Source organism: Athene cunicularia (assembly GCF_003259725.1).
Source record: "Athene cunicularia isolate RWA chromosome 24 unlocalized genomic scaffold, athCun1 chr24_part1, whole genome shotgun sequence".
Classification (NCBI taxonomy): Eukaryota; Metazoa; Chordata; class Aves; order Strigiformes; family Strigidae; genus Athene; species Athene cunicularia.
Genome location: NW_020799132.1, coordinates 2,239,736 through 2,246,348, shown reverse-complemented (window position 1 = coordinate 2,246,348; position 6,613 = coordinate 2,239,736).

Here is a 6,613-nt window from a genome sequence, read left to right as displayed (position 1 = left end):
GATGGTATCTCCAAGGGAAGAGATGTATTTTCTTGCAATATCTCTTCAGCTCGAACTACCGAGCCTTGCGTTTTCTTTCTCTCATCCAGCTGTAAGGCTTCACAGACTCTCAGAAGTCCCTGAGGCTCTTTCTTCCTTCTGCTGCGTCTTATCAGAACACAAGGTAGTCTCCCTGTCCCATGGAGCCGAAGTCTGCATCCTGTATTCCTGTCTGCCGGCACTTCCGTGGCTCTGGTAGGACAGTTCCTCGCTGGTGAGATCAGATGCCCAGCGGGGCTAAGTGTTACTGGAGACAGAGGTTTAACGTTACGCTGTAGATTGTAAGTGGAGACAATCTTAAGATGAAAAAAAAAAAACAACTCAACCAACTTTCCTGGTTCCAGGGAGGTTTAGTTTTCTTGTAATAATAAGTGATAGGTGGTGGGGGAGGGATTAGCCATGACATGATCCCTTTGCAATGCTTCGGGAAGACAAGCACTGCAGACTTCTTTAATCTTCCTGCCAATTCTGAGTATGGGATATGGTACCAAATGCTGAAAACCCAGACAGTTCAAGAGTAGAGGAAGGAAGTTAATGGTTGCTGGAAGAAGTTGGGGATAAAAATGCACCGCATTCCTTGTTGCATGTAGTTTGTGCTGATCTAGTCCCTAGATATCGACTGTCTGAGATAACTGCTCTAGCAAACATGCCTTGGGTTTTACTGGAGTGCAGTAATATGGGATTGTCGTTTCAACTATTACAGGAAAGCAAGATTTGGACTTTAACAAACCCCTAATTTCTTTTTGTGGCCAATTTTGCTTTCTTCCACCGTTATTTTTGTTAGCTTTTCCCAGTGAAAATATGTGAGGAGGAACCTGTAAACAAGTTATGTGGTGAAATTGTTAGCGGTGATGTGACTTTCCTCGAAATACAGGAAGTGGGAATCTCTTGTCAACCCCAGCTCTGTTAGTGTGCGGCTCATTTTCAGTGGGAGCCACGGAAAGGACTGTCCTCTATGAGCTGTGAGTGTTTCAGCCCTTAACAGCCTTAAATACTCAAAATGGGACTTGCTGCCTTCTTAAGAATGAGTTGGTGGAGGACAGGGCCCAGAAACAGCAATTGCTGATGTGTGATGACCAGCAGAAGCTGCCTCACCTGCTTTGGAGGGGTCAGCAGCAGACCTCTCCCAGCCCCTCGGCGTTGGTGGGACCTCACACCCATCTGAAGCGGAGTAAAGAAACAAGGAGGGGGGATGATTTAAGGAGAGCAGTTGCTGCCAGCAGCCGGAATAGTGAGCAGCTCCCGCCGCCTCCCTTAAGAGAGGACTTGTATGTCAAGGTTTGTTTTTTGGACATCTGGCTGCTGAGGGGGTTGGGGTGGGTGTTTGATGGGAGCGGTGTGCAGCAATAGGTGGCTGAAGAAGCAAAGTGATCAAGCTCCTCGGCCAAAGTTTGGTAGACCATGCTTTAAGGGGATGTTGAACGGCAAAGACAGACACCTACAACAGCTTTCTTATCTGACCGAGAATAATCAGTAATTTGTCTCTGAGAAATATGGCAAAGGAAGTAGCTTGGAGAAGGAAACAGGAGCTAAACTGTACTCCAAAGCTCCTACTGACATTTTTAATCTGTGCTGCTGTATCTCCCATTGACAGTTTTCTGAAAAATTACTAATCACTGTTCATGCTGGTCCTAAAATCAGCTCTATTAGGAGTTAGAAATACCAGCACTCTTCCAAATAAACTTATTTTTATTATATTCCCAGCCTAATACTGGAAACCTAAGAGCTTTAGAATAGAGCTGGCTGCAACTCCAGCATTTCCCCTGAAAGAAAGTAAGTTATGGGAAAAATCCCTTTTTTGACAGCCTTCCACAAAAAAATTTCTAATTTTCCCACAGGAAACTTGCTAGTTGTGGGTAAGTGGGTTTTTCCTCACTTTCTTGCTGTCTCTAACTTTTTCCAGCTCAAACTTGAGGTTTCAAAGTGTTACTTTTCTGAGCTGGCAGAAGTTGGACAAGGGCAGTAACGGGTGAGGCTTTTCCTCTCGGCTGGAGAGAGCTATCTAGAAATAGGCAGGAGTCCACCATTTGAAAGTGCTTTTTTTTTTTTTTTTGAACCACAATAAACTTTCTGCAACATACTGTTTTTCTGAGGTTTTCTAGAAGATGCCAACTGGCCCCTTGAAGGGTCAGGTGGCCCATGGTGGCCGTGTTGTGGTACCTGCAGGAACATTTGAGGCTTGGTGGCTTAGATCTGTTCTTCATGCAGTGAATGTGTGACCTGAGGCCGAGATTACTGGGAATGGGCTGATGTATGGTCTTCATCTGGGATGGGAACTGGTAGAGTTGTTCTACCAGTGATGCAAAAGTAACAGGACTGGTGGGCAGCTTGGCTTTTGTGCTTTCTTAGCTTTAAACAACCTTTTACTCCATCTACATGCTGGCATCAGACACTGTTCCAGCAGAAACAACACATCAAGGAAGAGAAGGTCCTACTGGGAAGGTTTAACCACCAGGGCTGATCCTGCAGTCATCCTGCTCAGCGGGCTGTCTTATTTGGCTGCGAAGATTTAAGCAAATAAAGCTGTTTTCTCATATAGAAGGCTCCAATTTTAGACGTGCAGTAAGAGGGGTGATAAAGAACAAAGGTCCCAACAGCAAGACCATTTCATTGCTCAGTCTGGCAAACAAACAGATTGAGGATCCCTCGCATATATAATGTTAACAATGTTTTAATTTATGTGGGGTTTTTACTATTATTATTTTAGCTGCCAAGAGTTCCTTGCCAGCTTTCTCTATTTTGGTTATTTTTAATCCTTGCTTATTTGCGCGCTCTATCCCAGCCTTTTCAGACTTTTATGACTGTAACGCTAACCCCTCATGCCCTGCAAACACATGCTCAATAACTTTACTCACGTGAGTCGTCTTTGATGTCGAAATCAAGTTAAGTATGTGCTTCAGTGTTTATAAGATTGGGTCCTTAGTTTCTTAACCCTTGCCCAATAAGTTTAGTTTATCATAGTTTTTGCAATAAATCCCTGTCTGTCTCATTTCAGAAAACGGCTCGATGTTTTCCCCCACCTCTGTTGAGAGACACTACAGATGTGTGATACTTGGCACTGTGGTCTTTTTTTTTTTTTCTCCCCTTTGTTTTTGCCTATGACTTTGTCTCTGGGTCTCTAGTATCATGTTTTCTCTCCTATATGGCTCTGAATAATCAATTGAGAAAGCCAGGAAATAAATCAAAGCCTCAGATAGTAATGTAGAAAGAATGAAGGGAAAAGCAGACATATGGATTTCATCACCAATGGAGAATAACATGTATAATAATAACAACAGAGTGTAAATGAGTATATGTACTCACAGGAGGCTTTTCCAAAATGATTGTTTTTGTACATGACTGGGGAAGTTATTTTGTGGTTTCTGAGTTCTTTGGAACGATTGCATCCTGGCACCGCTTAAACTCTTTCTCAGCCCTATTCTTCGCAGCGTGGCTTTTGTTGGGCCACGGGAAAGCTTTGGTGCAACCGGCTGCGCCCTGGGAGAAGGGTTCAGCAGTTCTGGGGACCTCTTTGAAGAAGACTTCCTAGCAGCGCTTGCGTGCTCAGCGACGATGGTTTCCATCCACACGTCCCATCAGAGCGCGGTGGCCTGGAATTCACTGCCGCTCCCCTAAACAAAATTAATCAAAAGTGCAAGTTCTTCACTGGCCAAGATAAATGATGGAGAGAACGTGGTCCAGTGGTGTAAAGCAATTGTGTGTTTGCTTTGAAACCATAGATCCCTGCACTTGGTCTGCGCTCGTGTGTTGACTAACACAATGGGTGTTGGAGAAGGGACCGTAGAGACACTGCTATGGGGACGCTTCCCTGACTTGTGGAATTTGCATTGAAAGCAGCACAACATTTTTGTTTTCCTTCCTGTAGAACTGGATTCTTCTTTACTTACATGCTCTGTAATGGAGGGGGAAGTAAACTGCCTGTGTGTACCATGATTTGTTAGAGCTGTCAGCTGAAGCTGCTGTTTCAGACTCCTAGGTTGGATTTAGAGGTTGTCTTTACCCCACCTCCCTCTCAGTCATCATCTTCTCCATCAGAAATTTGCTTCCTTTTTCCCATTTCTCCAGAATTACATATTAGCTGATGCCCTTTTATTACCAGGGTGGTGGATGTTTAAACCCAGATGGTTATTTAACAGCTTCTGGGATAATACCACAAGCCATTACACTACCAGAGGTGGGAAGACAATATAAGCCGGGGGTGAGTTGTTCTTCACAATGTTCCCACCTGCAGATGTAAAATAAGGATCCAACCCCTGCTGAGGCTTGCTTACCATGCTGGTTACTAGCCTCTTCTAGAGAGATTTTGGTTATATGTTTCTCAGTCCCTGAAAAATCCTGCAGAAAACTAAAGGTTTTTCTACCGACAAATGTGAACACTTAAATTTTGACAGATCTTAAGTTGGATATTCTGATTTGCAGTCAGAAGCTGACAGCTTTGTTATCAAAGCTAATGTAAAATCCTTAAAAAAAAAAAGAAGTAATTCTGAGTTCTTGCTGCTGTGATATGGATGTGAAGAAATTCAGGATACTGCAAAACTTCATCAGATAGGGAAATCAGTTCTCCCCACTCATTTCACAATACTGTGCTTCCTTTGAGTGCAAATCCAGCACCTTTCACCAGCAATAAAAATCACACATTTTTCTGGTTTAGTTTTGTTTTGAAAAAACCCAAAATAAACTCTTCCTGGCAGAATCCACCAGTTGTCCTGTAATTGCATTTCATTGTGAAACAGCTTTTCCTAATCAGAGCTTGTGCCCTGCATGCCATTTCTGGCTGGAATTCACTGTACGTAGATGCCAAAGCATGATCGCGGATGGGCTCTGGATATTGTCAAAGCTCGGAGGTTGTGTGACCACCCTCCATGGCGTGAGTGGAGGGGGGGTACAGAATTAGGACGGGTCAAAATGAGAAACACATGAAGTGTGGGTCAGAACAACCTCAGAGTTTCAACTATAGTCCTTCTGAGCCTGAAAAACTGTTTCGTCCAGGCTCTGACTTGCCCTTTGCTGATGCTGTGTCTGGTTGTGATGGGAAGGCAGAGGACTGCACTGGAGCCTTTGCTTAGTCCTTCGGGGGAGCCAGAGGTGGTTTTTCTCTTAATAAATAGCTAATAGCTGACCTGATGTGTTAAGCTGTGACAAAACACTGCAGTGCTGGTGGCTTCGAGGCTTGTTTTCAGCAGAGCATTTCAGGACGTGCTTATCTGCTTGTTTTGTCAGGGTTTGCAGGTCCCGGCTTGTAGCAACAAAACTTCCTTCTCAAAGCTTTTTCCAGGATGTTGTAGTTCCTAGCACCATAAAATAAAACCAACTTGGGAGTGAAGCAGACACTTTGGATGCATTTTAATGATGGATAATCTCTTATTACTCAGTTAAACTGGAGCAGAGGGTGTTTCATCTGCTTGACTTCAACCCTACAGGGTGAATGCTGCTGCTGAGGCATCATTGCAAGGTGGACCCGACCTGTAATACTTATATGACTGAAGGTCTGGGTCTGGCCCTCAATTTTTGTGTTATGTAGAGGTTTAGAAACACCTGGATTACTCTAGTCATAAATTGAGAGTCCATTTTCCTTCTAGATCTCCAGCTTCACCAAAGGCAACGTGTGCTGTTGAGTCTGCTCTCCTTGGTGAAAGACCATGCTGTAGATGAAGGTTGGAGTAGGTGTTGTGTTACAAAAACTTTGCCGTGCTGCCATGTTTTACCCAGAGAGTCCTTTTGACGTTACTGAGGTGCTGGAGGTATGGATGGGGAGCTCTGTGTGATTTCTGATACCATTAATCATTCACTCTCCAAGTTGGGGAAGACCTAGAGCTTGTTCAACTGCATTGCAGTAGAGGAAAATGTGGTTCTGTCAGGTGGTTTGGATTGAGACTCCTTGCATTTCTATTTCACCTAAATTGAAACAGTTGCATCTTCTGCTCAAGCAGAAGCCCCTGTGTGTACATTTGGTCTCCATTTTGTCATCACTCGATCCTTTTGTGTATTGAGCTCTGAACTTGTCTTAAATGACAGTGGGCATCTGCTCATCATGAGTTTGTGCCTCAGTTTCCCCACTCAGCAAATGGAAATAATAGTAGCTGCTCTCAAAGCTCATCAGCAGATCTCTGCCATCTTGAGGGGTGTATATTTCCGTGCTTAGCCTAATGCAATATTACACTATTAAGCCTAGAGCACTGATACCTTGAGGTTGCAAATTTTGGAAGGGGATGGTTCTATCACAGAATCATCTGGGTTGGAAAAGCCCTTGAAGCTCCTCCAGTCCAACCATGACCCTCACCCTGACCGTTCCCAACTCCCCCAGATCCCTCAGCGCTGGCTCAGCCCGACTCTTCAACCCCTCCAGGGATCCCGGGGACTCCCCCCCTGCCCTGGGCAGCCCATTCCAACGCCCAACAGCCCCTTCTGCACAGAAATCCTTCCTCAGAGCCAGCCTGACCCTGCCCTGGGCAGCTTGAGGCCATTCCCTCGGGGCCTGGCGCTGGCTCCTTGGCTCCAGAGACTCATCCCCCCTCTCTGCCCCCTCCTGGCAGGGAGTTGCCGAGGGCCAGGAGGTCTCCCCTCAGCCTCCTCT